We start from the raw sequence: 24505 nt of genomic DNA on the forward strand, positions 1-24505 counted from the left end.
TCTTGACTTGCACTCCAAGTCCTCTGGATCACATTCGTTCCAAAAATCACGCCCCCGAAGGTTTCATTCCGTTTGGACTCCGTTTGATATTCCTTTTCTTCGAAATACTGAAATAGGCAAAAAAACAGCAATACAGGCTGGGCCTCCGGTTAGTAGGTTAGTCCGAAAAATGATATAAATGTGTAAAATAAAGCCCATAAACATCCAGAAGGGGTAATATAATAGCATGGAACAATAAAAAATTATAGATACATTGGAGACGTATTAAGCATCCCCAAGCTTAATTCCTGCTCGTCCTCGAGTAGGTAAATGATAAAAAGAGAATTTTTGATGTGGAATGCTACCTAGCATAATTCTCAATGTAATTTTTCTTTAATGTGGCATGAATGTTCAGATCCAAATGATTCAAGATAAAAGCTTATAAAACATAAGAATAATGATGCTTCAAAGCATACTAACAAGTAATCATGTCCTATCAAAATAACATAGCCAAAGAAAGCTTATCCCTACAAAATCATATAGTTAGGCCATGCTTCATCTCCATTACATAAAATACTCCCATCATGTACAGCCCCGATGACGAGCCGAGCAATTGTTTCATACTTTTTAACGCGCTTCAGCTTTTTCAACTCTTACGCAATACATGAGCGCAAGCCATGGACATAGCACTATGGTGGTAAATGGTGGTGGTTGTAAGGACAAAAAGGGAGAAGATAGTCTCACATCAACTAGGCGTATCAACGGGCTATGTAGATGCCCATCAATAGATATCAATGTGAGTGAGTAGGGATTGCCATGCAACGGCTGCACTAGAGCTATAAATATATGAAAGCTCAACAAAAGAAACTAAGTGGTTGTGCATCCAACTTGCTTGCTCACGAAGACCTAGGGCATTTTGAGGAAGCCCATTATTGGAATATACAAGCCAAGTTCTATAATGAAAAATTCCAACTAGTATTTGAAAGTGACAATATATGAGACTCTCTATCATGAAGATCATGGTGCTACTTTGAAGCACAAGTGTGGAAAAAGAGATAGTAGCATTGTCCCTTCTCTCTTTTTCTCTCATTTTTTCTTTTTCTTTTCTGTTTTTTTTCTTTGGCCTTTTTCTTTTTCTTTTTGGCCTTTCTCTTTTTTTCTTCTTCTTTTTTTTCTTTCTTTTTGTAAAGTCCGAAGTCTCATCCCGACTTGTGGGGGAATCATAGTCTTCATCATCCTTTGCTCACCGAGACAATGCTCTAATAATGAAGATCATCACACTTTTACGGATTTACAACTCAAGAATTACAACTCAAAGCTAAAACAAGATATGACTCTATATGAATGCCTCCAGCGGTGTACCGGGATATGCAATGAATCAAGAGTGACATGTATGAAAATTATGAAGGTGGCCTTGCCATAAATATGATGTCAACTACATGATCATGCAAAGAGCAATATGACAATGATGAAACGTGTCATAATAAACAGAACGGTGGAAAGTTGCATGGCAATATATCTCGGAATGGCTATGGAAATTCCATAATAGGTAGGTATGGTGGCTGTTTTGAGGAAGGTAAATAATGGGTTCAATACCGGCGAGAGTTGCGCAGTAATAAGAAAGGCTAGCAAAGTGGAAGGATGAGTGTGCATATATCCATGGACTCACATTAATCATAAAGAACTCATATACTTATTGCAAAAGTTTACTTAGCCCTCGAAGCAAAGTACTACTACGCATGCCCACAGAGGAATAGATTGGTAGGAAAAGACCATCGCTCGTCCCCGACTACCACTCATAAGGAAGACAATCAAAAGAGCACGTCATGCAACAAATTTGTCACACAACTTTTACCATACGTGCATGCTACGGGACTTGCCAACTTCAAAAAAAGTATTTCTCAATTTCATAATTATCCACTAGCATGACCCTAACATTACTACCTTTATATCTCAAAACAATTATCAAGCAACAAATTGATCATAGCATCCAATTCAATTTCTATGATAGTTTTTATTATACCCAACTTGGATGCTCATCATTCTAGGACCAAATTATAACCATAGAAAATACCATGCTGTTCTAAAAGACTCTCAAAATAATATAAGTGAAGCATGAGAGACTAGCAATTTCTATAAAATCAAGCCACCGCCGTGCTCTAAAAGATATAAGTGAAGCACTAGAGCAAAAACTATCAAGCTCAAAAGATATAAGTGAAGCACATAGAGTATTCTAGCAAATTCTAATCAAGTAGGATTCTCCCAAAACGTGTGTACAGAAAGGATGATTGTGGTAAACTAAAAAGCAAAGACTAATATAATACACGACGCTCCAAGTAAAACACATATCATGTGGCAAATAAAAATATAGCTCCAAGTAAAGTTACCAATGAACAAAGACGAAAGAGGGGATGCTTTCCCGGAGCATCCCCAAGCTTAGGCTTTTGTCCATCCTTGAATATCTTGGGGTGCCATGGGCATCCCCAAGCTTAGGCTCTTGCCACTCCTTATTCCATAGTCCATAAAAGCTTTACCCAAAACTTGAAAACTTCACAACACAAAACTCAACAGGAAATCTTATAAGTTCCGTTAGTGAAAGAAAACAAACCACCACATAAGGTACCGTAATGAACTCATTATTTATTTATTTTTGTGTTAAACCTACTGTATTCCAACTTCTCTATGGTTTATAAACTATTTTACTAGCCATAGATGCATCAAAATAAGCAAACAACACACAAAAAACAGAATCTTTCAAAAACAGAACAATCTGTAGCAATCCGTAACTAATGCAAACTTCCGGAACTCTAAAAATCCTACCAAAATAGGACGTACTGGAAAATGTGTTTATTGATCAGTATCAAAAAGAATCAATGCAAAATCACGTTTCTGTGATTTATTGAATTTTTTCTCGTGAGCACAAAGTTTCTGTTTTTCAGCAGAATCAAATCAACTATCATCATAGTTTATCCTATAGGTTCTACTTGGCACAAACACAAATTAAAAGGTAAAAACACATCTAAACAGAAAGTAGAAGCTAAAAATTATTACTAAACAGGAACAGAAACAAAAAACACAAAGAAAATTGGGTTGCCTCCGAACTAGCGCTATCGTTTAACGCCCCTAGCTAGGCATAAAAGCGAAGATAGATCTAAGTAGTGCCATCTTTGGCACTTAATTCATAAGTAGCTCGCATGATATTCAGAAGTTAAGTTGACTTTCTTTCTTGGAAAGTGCTCCATTCCTTTCTTTAATGGAAATTGGAATCTAATATTCCCTTCCTTCATATCAATAATCGCGCCAATCGTTCTAAGGAAAGGTCTACCAAGAATAATAGGGCAAGAAAGATCGCAATCTATATCACGAACGATAAAATCTACGAGAACCAAATTTATATGTGCAACAATGAGAACATCATTGATCCTTCCCATTGGCTTTTTAATGGTGGAATCCTCAAGGTGCAAATTTAAAGAGCAATCATCAAGATCATGGAAACCTATAATATCACATAATGTTTTCGGAATCGTGGAAACACTAGCACCCAAATCACACAAAGCAAAACACTCATGATCTTTAATTTTAATCTTTATAGTAGGTTCCCACTCATCATTAAGTTTTCTAGGTATAGAAACTTCCAAATTAAGTTTTTCATCATAAGATTGCAACAAGACATCAACGATATGTTTGGTAAAAGCTTGATTTTGACTATAAGCATGAGGAGAAGTAACAACGGATTGCAACAAGGAAATACAACCTTCTAAAGAACAATTATCATAATCAAATTCCTTGAAATCCGAGATAGTGGGTTCAATACTATTTAAAGTCATGACCTCTCCAATCCCACTTTTACCAAATTTAGCATCAAGATCTAAAAACTCTGAATTTTGGACGCCTTCTAGGTAAAGTTGACTCATCACCAGTCCCATAATTATCAAGATTCATATTGCAAAACATAGATCTAATAGGACACGCATCAATAACTTTAAGATCTTCATCATTATTTTCAAGGAAACTAGAAGAACATGCTTTTATAAAGCTATCTTTCTTAGCATGCAATCTAGCGGTTCTTTCATTGCACTCATCAATGGAAATTCTCATTACTTTGAGAGACTCATTGATATCATGCTTAGGGGGAGAAGATCTAAGTTTAATAGAATCAACATCAAGCGAAAGTCTATCAACGTTCCTAGCCAAATCATCAACTTTGAGCAATTTTTCTTCAAGCAAGGCATTAAAATTCTTTTGAGAAATCATAAATTCTTTCACACTATTCTCAAAATCAGAGGACATCTTATTAAAATTACCATAAGAATTATTGTAGGAATTTCCATAATTATTAGAGGAATTACTAGGGAACGGTCTAGCATTAAAGTTTCCTCTATAAGCATCGTTTCCAAAACTATTCCTACCAACAAAATTCACATCCATAGATTCATTATTATTCTCAATCAAAGTAGACAAAGGCATATCATTGGGATCAGGAGGAGTATTTTTAGTAGCAAACAACTTCATAAGTTCATCCATCTTTCCACTCAAAACATTGATTTCTTCTATAGCATGCACTTTTTTACTAGAAGATCTTTCGGTGTGCCATTGAGAATAATTAGCCATAATATTATCAAGAAGTTTTGTAGCATCTCCTAACGTGATTTCTATAAACGTGACTCCCGCGGCCGAATCTAAGAGATTTCTAGAAGCAAAGTTAAAACCGGCATACAAATTTTGTATGATCATCCATAAATTCAAACCATGAGTAGGTCAATTGCGAATCATCAATTTCATTCTTTCCCAAGAATGGGCCACTTACTCATGATCAAGTTGTTTAAAATTCATAATATCGTTCCTAAGAGTGATAATCTTAGAGGGAGGAAAATACTTAGAGATAAAAGCATCTTTGCACTTGTTCCAAGAATCAATACTATTTTTAGGCAAAGACGAAAACCAAACTTTAGCACGATCTCTAAGTGCAAACGGAAATAACTTAAATTTGACAATATTGTTATCCGTATATTTCTTCTTTTGCATATCACACAAATCAACAAATTTGTTTAGATGAGAAGCGGCATCTTCACTAGGAAGGCCGGCGAATTGATCTTTCATAACAAGATTCAGCAAAGCAGCATTGATTTCACAAGACTCAACATCATTAAGAGGAGCAATCGGAGTACTAAGGAAATCATTATTATTGGTATTCGAGAAATCACACAATTTGGTATTATCTTGTGCCATGGCAACAAGTAATCCAACACATAAGCAAACAGGAAAAGGCAAGCAAAAGAGAGAGGAGATTGGGAAAGAGAGGGCGAATAAAACGGCAAATGTGAAGTGGGGGAGAGGAAAACGAAAGGAAAATGGCAAATGATGTAAATGCGAGGGAGATGAGTTTGTGATGGGTACTTGGTATGTCTTGACTTGTGCGAAGACCTCCCCGGCAACGGCACCAAAAGTCCTTCTTGCTACATCTTGAGCTTGCGTTGGTTTTCCTTGAAGAGGAAAGGGTGATGCAGCAGAGTAGCGTAAGTATTTCCCTCAAGTTTTGAGAACCAAGGTATCAATCCAGTAGGAGGCTCCTCAAAAGTCCCACACATCTACACAAACAAACTAAGAACTCGCAACCAACGCAATAAAGGGGTTGTCAATCTCTTCACGGCCACTTGCGAAAGTGAGATCTGATAGAGATAGTATGATAAGATAAATATATTTTTGGTATTTTATAATATAGATGCAGAAAGTAAAGATGCAAATAAAAGTAGATTGAAAGCAAATATGATAAGAGATAGGCCCGAGGGCCATAGGTTTCACTAGAGGCTTCTCTCGAGATAGCATAAGTATTACGGTGGGTGAACAAATTACTGTCGAGCAATTGATAGAAAAGCGAATAATTCTGAGATTATCTAGGCATGATCATGTATATAGGCATCACGTCCGCAACAAGTAGACCGACTCCTGCCTGCATCCACTGCTACTACTCCACACATCGACCAACTCCTGCCTGCAACTAGAGTATTAAGTTCGTAACAACACGGTAACGCCTTAAGAAAGATGACATCATGTAGAGGGTTAAACTCATGCAATATGATATAAACCCCCATCTTTTTATCCTCGATGGCAACAATACAATACGTGTCTTGCAACCCTTTCTGTCACTGGGTAAGAACATCGCAATATTGAACCCAAAGCTAAGCACTTCTCCCATGGCAAGAAAGATCAATCTAGTAGGACAAACCAAACCAATAATTCGAAGAGACTTGCAAAAATAACTCAATCATATAAAAGAATTCAGAGAAGATTCAATTATTATTTATAGATAAACTTGATCATAGACCCACAATTCATCGGATCTCGACAAACGCACCGCAAAAAGAGATTACAACGAATAGATCTCCACAAGAGAGGGGGGGGGGGAACATTATATTGAGATCCAAAAAGAGAGAATAAGCCATCTAGCTAATAACTATGGACCCGTAGGTCTGTGGTAAACTACTCACAACTCATCGGAAGGGCTATGGTGTTGATGTAGAAGCCCTCCATGGTCGATTCCCCCTCCGCCGGAGCGCCAGCGAAGGCCCCAAGATGGGATCCCGCGGATACAGGAAGTTACGGCGGTGGAAATTGTGTTTAGGGGTGCTCCCTGGATGTTTTTGGGGTATGTAGGCTTATATAGGAGGAAGAAGTATGTCGGTGGCCGCCTGAGGGGCCCATGAGACAGGGGGCGCGCCCTACAGGGGGGGGGGCGCCCTCCTATCTCGTGGCCGCCTCGGTTGCTTCTTGACTTGCACTCCAAGTCCTCTGGATCACGTCCGTTCCAAAAATCACGCCCCCGAAGGTTTCATTCAGTTTGGACTCCGTTTGATATTCCTTTTCTTCGAAATACTGAAATAGGCAAAAAACAGCAATACGGGCTGGGCCTCCGATTAGTCGGTTAGACCCAAAAATGATATAGATATGTAAAATAAAGCCCATAAACATCCAAAACGGGTAATATAATAGCATGGAACAATCAAAAATTATAGATACGTTGGAGACGTATCAGCAACCCAGGGTCAAGCCCCTGGCCAAATCATGAGTATTCTAAAACCCGGACACTTTCATGTATCCGGCTTCACTACTTCATAGTTTTTAATGTGTTGCATCATGCATTCATAGTCCGGCTCGGTCCAACCTTGAGCGGTCCTCATCGGAGGATTCCCTAGACCCGGAGGCGATGGACAGCGGGTCTCTTCCGGCGGCTTCCTCTCCCAAGTCCATGGATAACACCGAGGTGCTATCCCGAAGGGTCCCAGGCGAGGGAGAGACACAGGAGACTGTCCGGGAGGTGCCGGAGGGTGAAGCCTCGGCTGCCGGACACATGGGGGAGCAAATCCCCATGGATGCTGACGACGGGGGCTATATCAAATTCGCCCCCTGCCGAATACAATTCCGGAGACCTAGACGGCTCCGGAATCAGGCAAGCAGCCTCCTTCAAGAGAAGGAGGTGTGCCTATTCCACCGGCGACCTCTGTCCAACCAGAGTCACGGATACTTTGCTGGAAGCACTGCGAGGCGCTTCCATTGTCGAAGAACACTGTACCCTTATGGGTACGGTGATTGAGAGGATCCAGTCCGCGAAAATTGGACTGACCGAAACCTGCACTAGCCTTCTAACAAGCTTTGAGGTAAGAAATGCAATTTATAAAGAAAATTCACAGTATAGACAGTAGCCCCTGAGACTCTATTCAGTATTCGGAAAGAAAAGCTGAACAAAGGATCAAATAATTTTCGCAGGAGTCTAACCTGACATGTCTGTGTGAGTAATGCAGGCGTCATTGCTGGCTGCGACCTCTCATGCTGCTGAGGTCTCCGAACTAAAGCGGAGTCTGCCGCGGACCGAGGAAGAGCTCGATCGCGTGAAGGAGCAGCTGGAGGAAAATAAAGGTATGCAATAACATTATCTAAATTCAGAAAGGATGAACAATTTGTTATGACTTAAAGTGTCATGATATTTATTAGGGGCAACGACCGAGGTGGAGGCCCTCAAGAAGGCATTGGCCGAGGCCGAGGACAGAGCAGCCAAGGAACAAGCCGTACGCGAAAAGCATGAGGCCTGAGTTAGTGAGGTCCAACAACAGCTCCCGGACACCTTCAACAAGTGCAAGTCCTTGGAGCGCAACATTACAGATCAAGAGTCCGAACTTGCCAAGGCCCTCCAAAGCGCACATGATGCCAGAGCTGAAGCCCAGAGCGCCCTCCAGGAAATCCAGGCCACCAAGAAAATCACGGCGGGTAAGGCCTTTATTATGCAGAGCAAATATGTGAAGGAAAGGTTCCTCTTACTGACCTAGATTTGGAGTTCTCCAGGGACATTTGCGGATCTGCCGTGCAGTGTGTCAGACGCTGTGGAATTCTACCGAGCCGAAGAGGGGAGCTCTACAGAGAAGCTGTTTTGGTCGTAATACCTTGCACTCGAACATCCGGTGCCCTTTAGCGATCAGCTGAAATAGCTGGTCGAGCTACAAAGGGCGGCCGAACTAGCCATGAAGGATTTGATAATCCGGCTATGGCCTGCCGAAGCCATTCCTAACAGCTACTTCGGACTCGTGAAGCGGCTGGTTAATGCCTGCCCTCGGCTTGACGCCATCAAGCGGTCGGTCTGCATTGAAGGCGCGCGAATGGCCTTCGCCCGTGCCAACATGCACTGGGCGAAGATGGACGCCATGAAGCTGATGACCGAGGGACCGCCCGCGGGCAAGGAGCACCACAAACCCGAACTATATTTTGACAGTGTCTTGGAGGGATCCCACCTTGCGGCGGAGCAATGTGCTAACGATATCATATTTCCATGAATACACTCATGTCATCCTGTCCTGTACTATGAAATAGATTCGTTTATGTAATATAATGTCTGTTATTTTAAAATTTTACCTCCTGTGCGGCCGTTTTTGTAAAATCTGAGAGTTGGCCAGTCGTCGGCTTTAGCCCCCGCCTAGGCAGTACGGGCGTGTTTGGGATGAATCTAAACACTCTTTATCCAAAGTTTTGGTCTTTTAAGGAGGTGTTTAGCACAATGAACCAGGCAATCGGACTATGTGGCTTTATCACGCTCACTTAGCAATAGGAGTTTGACAATAAAAATTTAGGCGCAGCCCCTATTGCTCGTAAATCCGAACTTAGGGTGCTGTAAACACTTGATCGGATAGAAAACCGATTCGTTGCATAATGCGGAAAAAATCTCTAAGGATTTGTAACCTCTTGAACAGCTGACCAGCTCTCACCGCATCATGATAGTCAGTTTTCGGCTGTCTCTACTGAGGTGCTCATCTGGAAGAACGAGGACACAATCGCAGTAGTTCTCCCTTTACTACCCTAGCCGATATAGCGGAACGTAGGGTAGCAAGCACAGGAGCCGGGCAACCCAACTATTGATCCAAGACATGATTCAGAGCCGATGCATATAATGCTACAATTCGGGGTGCCGAACTGCCGTAAAAGTGTTCGGACTTTCTTGTGGTATTACGGAGCATAATGAAGCTCCTAGCACATTAAAGCGTACCAGATTGTACGTGTGCAATTGATAGGAATATCAAGAAAATAAAAAATCAAGCAATATGCTGTTGCCGCAAGAATTGAGCCACAAACTATTTTCCATTGTAATCTGATTAATATGTTAAAGCATATTTGTACAAGTAGTGTGATAATCAATATGGCTATTTAACATGCCACCACCAAGGGAGAGCTGCATGCGGGTCCTTAAAGTAGGTATGACGATCGTTAGCATAGACCACCTGGATATCCCTTTATACGTCAAAGCTCCTTGTCGTCTTGGTGTATCCGTCCTTTGATAGGTCCGACGATCGGGCTACCAGGAAAAGGCCTAGGGAGAAAAGAAACCTAAAAAGATAAAGAAAAGATAAAAGTATGCGGGTCCAGGAGCGGTTGAGCCGTATTGTGGACCACGATCTAGTTGTGCCTTCGTCTATGCCCATGGTATTTTAAGTGCGTAGTTACGTACGCGTGGTACAAATGCAGCTATTTCATCGGGCCTGGGACGGAGGCCGAATTGCTAGTAGAGCTCCTGACGAACTGGACTGTCCTTCTGCAGAGTAGTTCAGACTCATTTGATAGTGTCGGGAGCTTGGCCGCCGTATTAAGGTTCTGCCTAAAAAGGACGCTCTATGTTTCTGCTGCAAGGGCCGCGGTGTGCTCCTCGGTACAGAGGGAACGTTCCGTATTTCCAATGATTGTTATGACACCGCGTGGTCCGGGCATCTTGAGCTTGAGATAAGCATAGTGTGGCACCGCATTGAATCGAGCGAATGCGGTTCGTCCAAGCAGTGCGTGATAGCCTATGCGGAAAGGGACGATATCAAAGATCAACTCTTCGCTTCAAAAATTATCCGGGGATCGGAAGACCACCTCCAGTGTGATTGATCCCGTACAGCGGGCCTCTACACCTGGTATGACACCTTTAAAGGTGGTTTTTGTGGGCTTGATCCTCGAGGGATCGATACCCATTTTGCGCACTGTATCCTGATAGAGCAGGTTCAGGCTGCTACCACTGTCCATGAGGACTCGCGTAAGATGGAATCCATCAATGATTGGGTCAACGACCAATGTGGCTGAACCGCCATGATGGATACTGGTCGGATGGTCCGTGCGATCGAAAGTGATCGGACAGGATGACCATTGGTTGAACTTTGGGGCGACTGGCTCCATCGCATAGACATCCCTGATCGTGCATTTGCGCTCCCTCTTGGGGATGTTGGTGACATATATCATATTCACCATTTTGACTTGGGGGGAATTTCTTCTGTCCCCCTATGTTCGGTGGCCGGGGCTCCTCGTCGTCGTCCTTGCTATGCGACCCCTTCTCCTTGTTCTCAGCATTTAAATTACTGGCCTGTTTAAAAACCCAACAATTTCTGTTGGTATGATTGGCTAGTTTATTAGGAGTGCCGTGGATTTGGCGTGGACGATCGAGTATGCAGTCCAAACAAGACGACCTCAGACTGTTTCTTTTATATGGATTCTTCCACTGACCATACTTAGAGCCACTGAATCTAGCATTGACTGCCGTGTCTTCGGTGCTGTCACCGTTGTTCTGACGCTTGTGTCTATTGCGTCGGGGCTTGCCATTGCAATTTCTGGCTTCAGAAGTGCCAGGCTCGCTTGCATTGTTATTGCTACGGGCTAGCCAGCTATCTTCGCCCGCGTAGAAGCGGGTCATAAGCGTCGCAAGGGCTGCCATGGACTTCGACTTCTCTTGGCCGAGGTGTCGGGCAAGCCATTCGTCACAGATGCTATGCTTAAAGGCCGCTAGGGCTTCGGCATCCGGACAGTCGACGATCTGGTTCTTTTAGTTAAGAACCTAGTGCAGAATTTCCTGGCTGACTCTCTGGGTTGCTGAACTATGTGACTTAAGTCGTCGGCATCCGGAGGTCGGACATATGTGCCCTAAAAGTTGTCTAGGAAGGCATCTTCCAAGTCTTCCCCACTGCCAATGGAGTTTTTGGGCAGGCTATTCAACCAGTGCCGAGCTGGTCCCTTGAGTTTTAGCGGGAGATATTGATGGTGTGAAGATCATCACCGCAGGCCATGTGAATATGGAGAGTAAAATCCTCAATCCATACCACGGGGTGTGTTGTCCCATCATATGATTCAATATTCACGGGTTTAAACCCTTCGGGGAATTCATGTTCCGTTACTTCATCAGTGAAGCATAGGGGGTGTGCAGCGCCTCTATATCGAGCCAAATCCACGGAGATAACTTTTGTAAAATATAAAAAATACTGGCAAAAGATCAAGGCCAGGGGGCCCACACCCTGTCCACGAGGGTGTGGGGGGGGGGCTCCCCCTGGGCACGCCCCCTGGCTCGTGGGCCCCCTGATGCTCCATCGACCTCAACTCCAACTCCATATATTCTATTTTGCGAAGAAAAAATCAGAGAGGAAGTTTCATCGCGTTTTACGATACGGAGCCGCCGCCAAGCCCTAATCTCTCTTGGGAGGGCTCATCTGGAGTCCGTTCGGGGCTCCGGAGAGGGGGATTCGTCGCCGTCATCATCATCAACCATCCTCCATCACCAATTTCATGATGCTCACCACCGTGCGTGAGTAATTCCATCGTAGGCTTGCTAGACGGTGATGGGTTGGATAAGATTTACCATGCGATCAAGTTAGTTTTGTTAGGGTTTGATCCCTAGTATCCACTATGTTCTGAGATTGATGTTGCTATGACTTTGCTATGCTTAATGCTTGTCACTAGGGCCCGAGTGCCATGATTTCAGATCTGAACGTATTATGTTTTCATGAATATATGTGAGTTCTTGATCCTATCTTGCAAGTCTATAGTCACCTATTATGTGTTATGATCCGACAACCCCGAAGTGACAATAATCAGGATACTTCTTGGTGATGACCATAGTTTGAGGAGTTCATGTATTCACTATGTGTTAATGCTTTGGTCCGGTACTCTACTAAAAGGAGGCCTTAATATCCCTAAGTTTCCACTAGGACCCTGCTGCCACGGGAGGGTAGGACAAAAGATGTCATGCAAGTTCTTTTCCTTAAGCACGTATGACTATATTCGGAATACATGCCTACATTACATTGATGAACTGGAGCTAGTTCTGTGTCACCCTATGTTATAACTATTACATGAGGAATTGCATCCGACATAATTATCCATCACTGATCCAATGCCTATGAGCTTTTCCCATATTGTGCTTCGCTTATTTACTTTTCCGTTGCTACCGTTACAATCACTACAATACTATTATCTTTACCTTTGCCACTGTTACCATTACTATCATACTACTTTGCTACTAAATACCTTGCTGCAGATACTAAGTTATCCAGGTATGGTTGAGAGTATTCTTTGGCTCCCCTTGTGTTGAATCAATAAATTTGGGCTCAAAACTCTACCCTCGAAAGCTGTTGCAGTCCCCTATACTTGTGGGTTACCAAGACTAATTTCTGGCGCCTTTGTCGGGGAGCATAGCTCTATTCTTTGAGTCACTTGGGATTTATATCTGCTGATCACTATGAAGAACTTGAAAGACGCAAGAACTAAGATTTTTCCCTCAAGTATGAGGGGAGGTAAGGAACTGCCATCCAGCTCTGCACTAGATTCTCTTTCTGTTATGAGTAAGCTTGCGACACCTAAACCTGCTACTGCTATGAATTCTGATATGTCGCATGTTATTGATGATGCCACTTCTGCTATGCATGATACTTATGATGAAACTACTTCTATGCTTGATACTACTGTGCCATTAGGTGAATATCTTGATGAACAACTTGCTACGGTTAGAGAGGATGAAATTATTGAGAATGAAATTATTAATGATAGTGATGATGAAGGTTCTCCCCCTACTTATGAATTGCCTGTTGTTCCTGAGGGTTATGTTATGGATAAAGAAGATGCTAGTGCTATTTTTCCTTGCAATGATAGATATGATATTAAGAAGTTATTAGCTAAATGGAAGGAGCAATCCCTTAATGCTAAAATGAAACATGACCCCGCTTTTGCTACTTCACCTATCTGTGTTACTGATAAGGATTATGAATTCTCCGTTGATCCTGAGATAATTACTTTGGTTGAATCTGGTCCTTTTTAGGCCTATGAATCTGAAACTGTTGTGGCATATCTTACCAAGTTTAATGATATAGCCACCCTGTTTACTAATGATGAGAAGTCTCGCTATTATTATATCCTTAAGATATTTCTGTTCTCATTAAAGGGTGATGCTAAAACTTGGTTTAATTCTCTTGATCCTGGTTGTGTGCGTAGTCCCCAGGATAGGATTTATTACTTCTCTGCTAAATATTTCCCTGCTCATAAGAAACAAGCTGCCTTGGGGGAAATATATAATTTTGTGCAAATCAAAGAAGAGAGTCTCCCACAAGCTTGGGGGAGGCTTCTCCGATTACTTAATGCTTTGCTTGATCATCCTCTTAAGAAAAATGAAATACTTGATATCTTTTATAATGGACTAACCGATGCTTCCAAGGACCACTTGGATAGTTGTGCTGGTTGTGTTTTCAGGGAAAGAACAGTCGACCAAGCTGAATTGTTATTGAATAATATGTTGAGTAATGAAAATAATTGGAATCTTCCTGAGCCAATTCCTAAGGCAATTCCTGAGCCAATTGAGCCAACTCCTGAGCCTATTCCTAAACCTACTCCGAAGAAGAGAGGTGTTCTATTTCTCAGTCCTGAAGATATGCAAGAGGCAAAGAAATCAATGAAAGAAAAAGGTATTAAAGCTGAAGATGTTAAGAATTTACCTCCTATTGAAGAAATACATGGTCTTAATATACCGCCTATTGAAGAAACACATTGTCTTGATAACCCGACACAGGTAGTAAAGGTAAATTCTCTCTATAGATATGATAAGGTTGAAATTCCCTCTACTGAATTTCATAGCCAGTGCTTAGATAAATTTGATGACTTTATGGCTAGACAGGAAAGTTTTAATGCTTATGTAGGTAGGGAATTAAAGAATAATGCTTTCGAGATAGGACGCTTGAGTGATTATATGGCTAGAGTTAAAGGTGAACTTAAACTCATTAGAAAATATGCTTCCATGGTTACCACTCAAGCGGAGTAAGTACTTAAGGCTCAAAGTGATCTGCTCGATGAATTAAATAATAAACATGATTTTCCTGTTAGAGTGGCTACTAGAACTGGTAAAATGACTCAGGAACCTTTGTATCCTGAAGGCCACCCTAAGAGAATTGAGCAAGATTCTCAGAGAAATAATGTAGATGCACCTAGTCCTTCTGAAAAGAAGAAAAAGAAAAATGATAGGACGTTGCATGCTTCTAGTGAACCTGTTGTAGACACACCTAAGAATCCCAATGATATTTCTATTTCCGATGCTGAAACACAATCAGGTGATGAACATGAACCTAGTGATAAATTTAATGGTGATGTTCATGTTGATGCTCAACCTAGCAATAATAATGATGTAGAGATTGAACCTGCTTTTGATCTTGATAACCCACAATCAAAGAATCAACGTTATGATAAAAGAGATTTTGTTGCTAGGAAGCACGGTAGAGAAAGAGAACCATGGGTTCAGAAACCCATGCCTTTTCCTCCTAAACCATCCAAGACAAAGGATGATGAGGATTTTGAGCGCTTTGCTGAAATGATTAGACCCATCTTCTTATGTATGCGCTTAACTGATATGCTTAAATCAAACCCTTATGCTAAATATATGAAGGATATCATTACAAATAAAAGAAAGATACCGGAAGCTGAAATTTCCACCATGCTTGCTAATTATACTTTTAAGGGTGGAATACCAAAGAAACTTGGAGATCTAGGAGTACCAACTATACCATGCTCCATTAAAAGAAATTATGTTAAAACTGCTTTATGTGATCTTGGAGCCAGTGTTAGTGTTATGCCTCTCTCTTTATATCGTAGACATGAATTGAATAAGTTGACACCTACTGAAATATCTTTGCAAATGGCCGATAAATCAACTGCTATACCAGTTGGTATTTGTGAGGATCTGCCTGTTGTGGTTGCAAATGTCACTATCTTAACGGACTTTGTTATTCTTGATATTCCCGAGGACGATAGTATGTCGATTATCCTTGGTAGACCCTTTTTGAATACTACAGGGGCTATTATTGATTGTAACAAAGGCAATGTCACTTTTCATGTTAATGGTAATAAGCATACGGTACACTTTCCGAGGAAACAACCTCAAGTTCATAGCATCAATTCTATTGGAAAAAGTCCAACTATTATTATTGGAGGTTTTGAATTTCTTATTCCTACTGTTAAGAAAAAGTATGATATTCTTATTGTTGGGGATGTTCATATCCCCATTGAGGTAACCTAGTGTTATTTCGAAATTTCTCCCGTTCCGTGTTATTCGGAATGAGTTTGTTAAAAAGAATTGATCAACCTTGTTAGTGGATTCATTTTGATGATCATGAGATGCATGAAACTAGAAGGCACAACCTTCTGTACCCTCTTTTTACTTTCTGTTATTTAGAATAAATAAAGCAAAAATAGTATTATCTATCTGTTTTCTGAATTATCCATGCAATAAAAAATCCCGAAAATAAAAGTGTTCCAAATGCCTGCAAATTTAGTATGATTTTTTATGGAATATTTGAGGATTTTAGGCACTGAAAACGCTGCAGGGGGCAAGCACCTGGCCACGAGGGTGGAGGGCGCGCCCCCTCTCCCTGGGCGCCCCCCCTGTCTCGTGGGCCCACGGTGGCCCCCCTCACTTATTCCTGCACCCACACACTCCATCTTCCTCCCAAAAAATCCCCATCCAGCTCAAGCACGAGTTCTAGCTCATTTTGTTGCGATTTTCGATCTCCTTGCTCAAAGCTCCATTCACAAAACTGCTTCGGGAGATTGTTGCTTGGTATGTGACTCCTCCATTGGTCCAATTAGTTTTTGTTCTAGTGTTATATTCATTGCAAATTTTTGCTGCATAGGTGACCCTATTCTTGAGCTTGCATGTCAAATTTATGAGGTCCTAAGTAATTCTAATGCATGATGTAGGCTCTAGGCCCTTATGGGAGTAGTTGCTATCAATCTTGTTTAGCATGATTTACTTTTATTTTGAAGTTACTAAAAATTTCAGAAATTTTCAGAAAAAGATGAAGAGGTTGTTCTTGAGGGGCTCCTCTAGCCAAAGATGCAAGGATAAACAAGCTAAGGAGAAACAAAAGGCCAAGTATAATCTTCCTCGCGTAGCGGAAGTACAGGCGTGTGAATGGCCTTGTGATAATTTCTTGAGAGTAGCCGGGATTTATGAAGACTTTTATTCTTTGGCTGAAAATGCGGGCCTCACCGACTTCCTCCACAACTGGATCGAACAGTATCTCTTACTTATCAATACTTTCATGCAAAACTTTTACTATTATCCTAAGAATTCACCTCCTTCAGTTTCTTTTCATTATATGATGAGGCTAAGGAAATGTCATTACGTAATTTTTGCGTGGTTTGTAGAATACCCTTTGAGGGCAGCTTAGATGAACCACATCGTAAAGATGTGGATGGTTTTATTGATACGATTACCGTAGGGGAACCAAGAAAGGGTTCCGATGCGAGGATCACTAGCATACATTTTCCGGTTTTACGCTACTTTGCCATATTTGCTAGTGATGCTTAATTGGTCATGGAAATAGTGGAAACCTCAGTGTTCCTGATATTATTATTCTGTTCCATGCCTTATTCGGTGATAACACTTTTAGTATGGGTGCCGTTATTGCTAAACGGTTAAGCTTAAACCGTACAAAGGGCCCCATCTTTGGAGGTATATATGCTGCACGCCGTGCTAAACATTTTGAGATACCTATTAGGCATGATGAGAAAGAGGAGACACTATTGCCTCTTACCTTTTTAGATTAGAGGAGCATGGTAGCGCATGAGTTTATTGTTGACAACAATGATAAGATGCTTCTATATAACCTGAGATTTAATAAGAAAAACAATGAGATTATTACCTTGCCTGCGCCTTCTTTGTTTGATTTAACTACATGTCAGTACCTCGTCTTGCCAAATGCTGTGTACGTGCATCGAGGCCAGACATCAACTCCAGAGCCTGAGCGGGAACCACCACTGGACCCTTACACTACTAGGAAAAGGCCTAGCAGTGGAGTGGTGCGCCATTAGTAAAAAATACTAGTGGCACACCAGTAGTGCGCCATTAGTATGCCTAGAGGTGCGCCATTACTATCTCACTTAGTAATGGTGCACCACATAGGAGTGCGCCATTAGTAACAATTGTTTTTAAAAAAATTCATTTTTTTATTTTTTTTCATTATCTCGGGTCACTATGGCTTAATCTCGGGTCAATATGCTTAATCTCAGGTCAAATCACACTCCATGGTCAAACTTCCCGAAAGGTCACCCATCCTCACACTACTCCAGCCCAAGCACGCTTAACTTTAGAGTTCTATCCAACCCCAGCACCAGCTCACTTCAGAGGCACTTGTTGATATATCTAGCATATCAATCCTATTAAACCTTGTTGATCTTTAGGACTTTGTTCATGTTCATGAGTGTGATGAAATTTTGAAAAATTATTTCAAACTTCCGTTCATATTACGTATCATATTTTGAAAAAAAAATTCCCGAAAAAAAGTCGAAACTATTTTTTTCTGTTACTAGTGGCGCACCTAGCAAACGGTGCGCCACTAGTAAGTTTGATTTTTTTTGAATTTTTTTGCCTCCATATCTTAAAAGCCCCGTAACTTTTTTCTGTTAGGTTTTTGAGGATTTTGAAAATGTTTAACGGGGTTCCCCCAGTTAAATTCGGATGTAACTTTTTGAGTAGATGATTTTTAATATTAAAAACTTTTTAATCCGAGTTCGTATGCAAAAGTTGTGCCCATTTTACAAATTGCAGAGATATTTTGCAAATAAAGTCGAAATTCATATTTGTAAATTTTCCCAACAACTAGACCACATATCACATGTGAAACTTATTTTCTTTTATTTTTTTGACATTTCCATCATTTTCTTTTATTTTTTTAAAACTGAAAAGGCGGTCCACAGGGAGGGGGGGTGCGTTCGGGTGAAAGTTAGTAATTGCGCACCATGGGAGTGGTGCGCCATTACTAGTTAAACTAGTAATGGCGCACCACTCCCACGGTGCGCCATTACTAGTTTAAAAAAAATAAAAAAATTGATTTTTTTTGAAAAAAAATCACTAGTGGCGCACCGTGGATGTGGTAACTAGTAATGGCGCACCATCCCCTTGTGCGCCATTACTAGTTTTGAAAAAAAAATAAAAAATGGAAAAAAAATTGAATTTTTTTTACTAATGGCGCACCGTGGATGTGGTGCGCCATTACTAATTTAACTAGTAATGGCGCACTATCCCCTGGTGCGCCATTACTAGTTTTGAAAAAAAAAGATTTGTTACTAATGGCGCACCGTGGATGTGGTGCACCATTAGTATTTGGACACTAATGGCGCACCAACACAAGGTGCGCCATTAGTATATAGTAGTGGTGCACCACATGTCTGGTGCGCCATTAGTGTCCATTTCATCTATAGCGCTTTTCCTAGTAGTGTTATCGTCCATCATCTTATCAGTGGGATCCGAAGGAGATCGCCAGTCAGTGGCAGTACAATGACGTTCCTCAGTACACCAGGGAGAGTAGCCGCGATCCTTGGCATTAGACCAACTTAGGCCAAAAGCCTAAGCTTGGGGGAGTACGTATTTCTCACCGACTTTACATTCATGTTCACACACTATTCTAGTTGTCGGTGCTCATACTCTTTCATTGTATTATCCATGCTAGTTTAATTTCCTTTTTCTAGCTTTCTTCTTGTGTGTTTGATAAACCTTAGGAAACCAAAAAAAAATATTTAGTTTAATTTCCATGCTTGTAGTAGTAATAAAAATGAAAACCCAAAAAGATTTCTCGTTCTTCTTTTGCTTGTTGGGAGCTTTCCCGTGTAAAAAGTTTTATTTCTTTTCTTTCCTTTGGGGGTCAAGAGTAGAAGACCATATTGAAAATTCTTAGTGGCTCTCATATGCATGATTGTTGATTTAATTTAGAGCCCATATTACTTTGTCTTCTCTCTTGAATTGAATGCTTGCAGATTCCAGCTTAGTCCAATGCAGGTGCACTAGTATTATTGTTATACACACCGTTCGGTTGTGCGAGTGAAAGGCAATAATGACGATATATGATGGACTGATTGAGATGAGAGAAGCTAGTATGAACTCGACCTCTCTTGTTTTTGTAAATATGATGAGTTCATCGTTCCTGATTCAGCTTATTATGAAAAAACATGTTTGCAATGACATTTAGAGATTATAGTTGCTTATGCCATGCTTAATTAGCTAGGAGCTTATAATGGTTTACCTTGCGTGCCAACATGCTATTAAAATGATTGTGATGTGGTATGATGGGATGGTATCCTCCTTTGAATGAATTGAGTGACTCGACTTGGCACATGTTCACGCATGTAGTTGAAACAAAATCAACATAGCCTTCACGATATTTATGTTCATGGTGGATTATATCCTACTCATGCTCGCACCTGGTGTAAATTAATTTTAATGCATGTTCATGACTGTTGTCGCTCTCTCAGTTGGTCGCTTCCTAGTCTTTTGCTAGCCTTCACCTGTACTAAGCAGGAATACTACTTGTGAATCCAAATTCCTTAAACCCCAAAATTATTCCATATGAGTCCACCATACCTTCCTATATGCGGTATCTACCTGCCGTTCCAAGTAAATTTGTATGTGCCAAACTCCAAACCTTCAAATATGTTTTGTATGCTCGAGCAGCTCATGTTTCAACTTGGGTTGTCTGTATCTTCCATGCTAGGTGGGTTATTCTCAAGAGGAGTGGACTCCGCTCCTCATTCACAAGAAAATGGTTGGTAACCGGGATGCCCAGTCCCATGATCAAAAAGATCAAAGCAAATCAAAATAATTAAAACAAAACTCCCCCAGGGTTGTTGTTAGTTGGAGGCACTCATTGTTTTGAGCAAGCCATGGATTGATGCTTGTTGGTGGTGGGGGAGTATAAACTTTACCATTCTGTTTGGGAACCACCTATAATGTGTGTTGCATGGAAGATATCGAGATCTCATAGTTGTTGCACTGACAGTGACAGTATACCGCTCAAAATGTTATTCATCTCTATTTTAAAATTGAGCTCTGGCACCCCTACAAATCCCTGCTTCCCTCTGCGAAGGGCCTATCTATTTACTTTTATGTTGAGTCATCACCCTCTTATTAAAAAGCACCCGCTGGAGAGCACTGTCATTTGCATGTATTACTGTTAGTTTATATTGGGTATGACTTGACTGGATCTCTTTTACCATGAATTACAATGTTTAGTCAGTCCTTGATCTGTAAAGGTGCTCTGCATTTATGTTTTGCGGTCTCAGAAAGGGCTAGCGAGATACCATCTTGTTATATCATATTATGGTTGTTTTGCGTAAGTGTTGTCATCCGAGTTTTATTATTATTGCCCACTAGTTGATTATGCCATTGATATGAGTAAATATGAAACCTAAGTGTTATTGTGAATATGGTTAGTTCATAATCTTTGCTGAAAACTTGAATGCTGACTTTAGATATTTACAACAACAAGAGCAAACAGAGTTTGTAAAACTTTTTCTTTATCATTTTCAGTTTATCAACTAAATTGCTTCAGGACAAGCAAAGGTTTAAGCTTGGGGGAGTTGATACGTCTCCAACGTATCTACTTTTGCAAACACTTTTGCCCTTGTTTTGGACTCTAACTTGCATGATTTCAATGAAGCTAACCCGGACTAGCGCTGTTTTCAGCAGAACTGCGATGGTGTTGTTTATTGTGCAGAAAACGAAAGTTCTCGGAATGACCTGAAAATCCACGGAGATAACTTTTGGAAAATATAAAAAGTACTGGCAAAAGATCAAGGCCAGGGGCCCACACCCTGTCCACGAGGGTGCGGGTGCGCCCCCTCCCCCTGGGCATGCCCCCCTGTCTCGTGGGACCCCTGATGCTCCACCGACCTCAACTCCAACTCCATATATTCTGTTTCACGGAGAAAAAATCAGAGAGGAAGTTTCATCGCGTTTTACGATATGGAGCTGCCGCCAAGCCCTAATCTCTCTCGAGAGGGCTGATCTGGAGTCCGTTGGGGGCTCCGGAGAGGGGGATTCGTCGACGTCATCATCATCAACCATCCTCCATCACCAATTTCATGATGCTCACCACCGTGCGTGAGTAATTCCATCGTAGGCTTGCTAGACGGTGATGGGTTGGATAAGATTTACCATGCGATCAAGTTAGTTTTGTTAGGGTTTGATCCCTAGTATCCACTATGTTCTGAGATTGATGTTGCTATGACTTTGCTATGCTTAATGCTTGTCACTAGGGCCCGAGTGCCATGATTTCAGATCTGAACGTATTATGTTTTCATGAATATATGTGAGTTCTTGATCCTATCTTGCAAGTCTATAGTCACCTATTATGTGTTATGATCCGACAACCCCGAAGTGACAATAATCGGGATACTTCTCGGTGATGATCGTAGTTTGAGGAGTTCATGTATTCACTATGTGTTAATGCTTTGGTCCGGTACTCTATTAAAAGGAGGCCTTAATATCCCTTAGTTTCCACTAGGACCCCGCTGCCATGGGAGGGTAGGACAAAAGATGTCATGCAAGTTATTTTCCTTAAGCATGTATGACTATATTCGGAATACATGCCTACATTACATTGATGAACTAGAGCTAGTTCTATGTCACCCTATGTTATAACTATTACATGAGGAATCGCATCCGACATAATTATCCATCACTGATCCAATGCTTACGAGCTTTTCCCATATTGTGCTTCACTTATTTACTTTCCCGTTGCTACTATTACAATCACTACAATACTGCTATCTTTACCTTTGCCACTGTTACCGTTACTATCATACTACTTTGCTACTAAATACTTTGCTGCAGATACTAAGTTATCCAGGTGTGGTTGAATTGAGAACTCAACTGCTAATACTTGAGAATATTCTTTGGCTCCCCTTGTGTCTAATCAATAAATTTGGGTTGAATACTCTACCCTCAAAAGCTGTTGCGATCCCCTATACTTGTGGGTTATCAGGGCACGCCCCCGTGATCCGTAGATCGATCTCGTCTGGCCTGCTCTATTTTCCAAGTCATGTCCCAGGTCATATGTGTATCCCCGAGATTTTGTGTTTCTATTTTTTTGGCGAGGAGGTGCGGGCTGGTGTTTGTCTTGAGTGGTCGCTTTGTCCCGGCCACGTTGTGGTCGGTCAGCCTCATTATCCACTGGTGCAACAGGATCCAGCTCCTCGTTGTTGAATTGTGGCAACAATTTGCACTTCGAGTAACTTTTGGTTGGGCGCTCGAGGCCGTATTCCTTGGCTGCCAGGACATCAATCCACCTATCATTGAGCAGATCTTGATCAGCTTTAAGTTGCTGCTGCTTCTTTTTCAGGCTCCTTGCAGTCGCTATTAGACGGCGCTTAAAGAGCTCCTGCTCGAAAGGTTCCTAAGGGACAATAAATTCTTCGTCGCTGAGGCTCACCTCGTCCTCGGAGAGTGGAAGGTAGTTACTGTCCTCCAAGTCTTCGTTCAAGGCCTGTTCATCAGGGCTAGCTCGCCCATCTTCCTGTTTGTCCTGTTCGGAAGTTGGTTCACCGGGGTCTTCCTTGTTTTCGGCGTCATCCAGAGTGTTATTCTCTCCTATGCCAGTATGGCTATTTTTTCCACGGCGTGGTTTTGAGCGGCGTCGTTGACGCTGGTGTTTTGGCTGTAACTCAGGAGGCTTATCCTCAACTGGATTTTCATAGTTTTAGACACCACTTTGAGAGGAGAAGAGAGCTAGCCTTGCCCTTCTTCCTCCTCTCGCCAAACAGCTCAAGGAGCCTCTTGTAGCAACGGTTGATCTAGTGATCATGCGGAGACCCCGTAGAGCAGGAGTAGGGGTATTATCTCCACGGGGAGCCCCCAACCTGGGTAAGATCCGCCGGCGTGCATGTCTTCACCTCATCCCTTTTCCAAGCACCGGCGATGTCTTATTGTCTCCCACAATGATAAGCCATCCGTTGGCATATGTCGCACCTACCACCCGACATTTGGCGCCCATCGTGGGGCCAGGTGCACCGTCGTACGGAGACCTGCTCTGGACGGGAACCCTCTTCCTACCCTGTGAGCGTAGCCAGCCCGGCACGCCTGATGGCGCTTGCCCCAACGCGCTGCAAGGTGTCGACGAGGCATGCGCGGCGAGCTGCCTCGCCGAACTTCTTGGCGAGGCTCGCATCTCCGACGAGCCCGCGTCCAACGCGGGCACCGGCTTCCCGAGAGCCGCCTCGTCAGCCTCCTCGACCAACTCCACATCTCCAGCGAGCCTGCTGTGGATCTGGAGTCGGTTGGATCCACCGACCCGATGCTTGTCGACTCCGACACGGCATCGCTCGACGCCTTCCCCTCCAACGTGGTGTTCTTCGATGACCCCCTCCCTCGAGCCGACAGCAGCGGCAACACCATCACCGAAGTGCTGGTCATCAGCCACGGTGTCACCTCCGGCGAGAACACCCATGACGCCCTGCAAGCGGCGCTGCACAACCTGTCCGCCCCCATCCCGGCCGACGCCGACGCCGAGGCGCTGGAGGCACGCCGCCTTGCCCTCATTACGGAGGGCCAGAAGATAGCCACCTTGAGACGCCTCACTAAGGCCCACCAGCGCGAAGTCGACCGCGCCGCCTTTGGCACTCCGCCTCCCGACAGGCTGAGCCGGGTTGGCATCGTCAAGAAGCGCGGCGCGGCCATCGCCGACATGCTCGAAGCGGACCGCCCAGTCTACGCCATGCCTCTCGAGAACCTACGCGCCGCTCAGTCGATCGTAGACGAGTTGAGTGGACTGGGGGCCGACGAGCTCCCCTACATGACCAGACGCATCCAGCAATTGATCGATGCGGCCGCAGAGCGGCACGAAGCCGGCGTCCGCGCTGGAAGCCCCCCTCGCCGAGAGCACAGCGCGACATCACGTACGCCGACTGCGGGCGGCGCCCGCACAAGGCAAGAGAA

This window comes from Triticum dicoccoides, chromosome 4B (assembly GCF_002162155.2).
Source record: "Triticum dicoccoides isolate Atlit2015 ecotype Zavitan chromosome 4B, WEW_v2.0, whole genome shotgun sequence".
NCBI lineage: Eukaryota > Viridiplantae > Streptophyta > Magnoliopsida > Poales > Poaceae > Triticum > Triticum dicoccoides.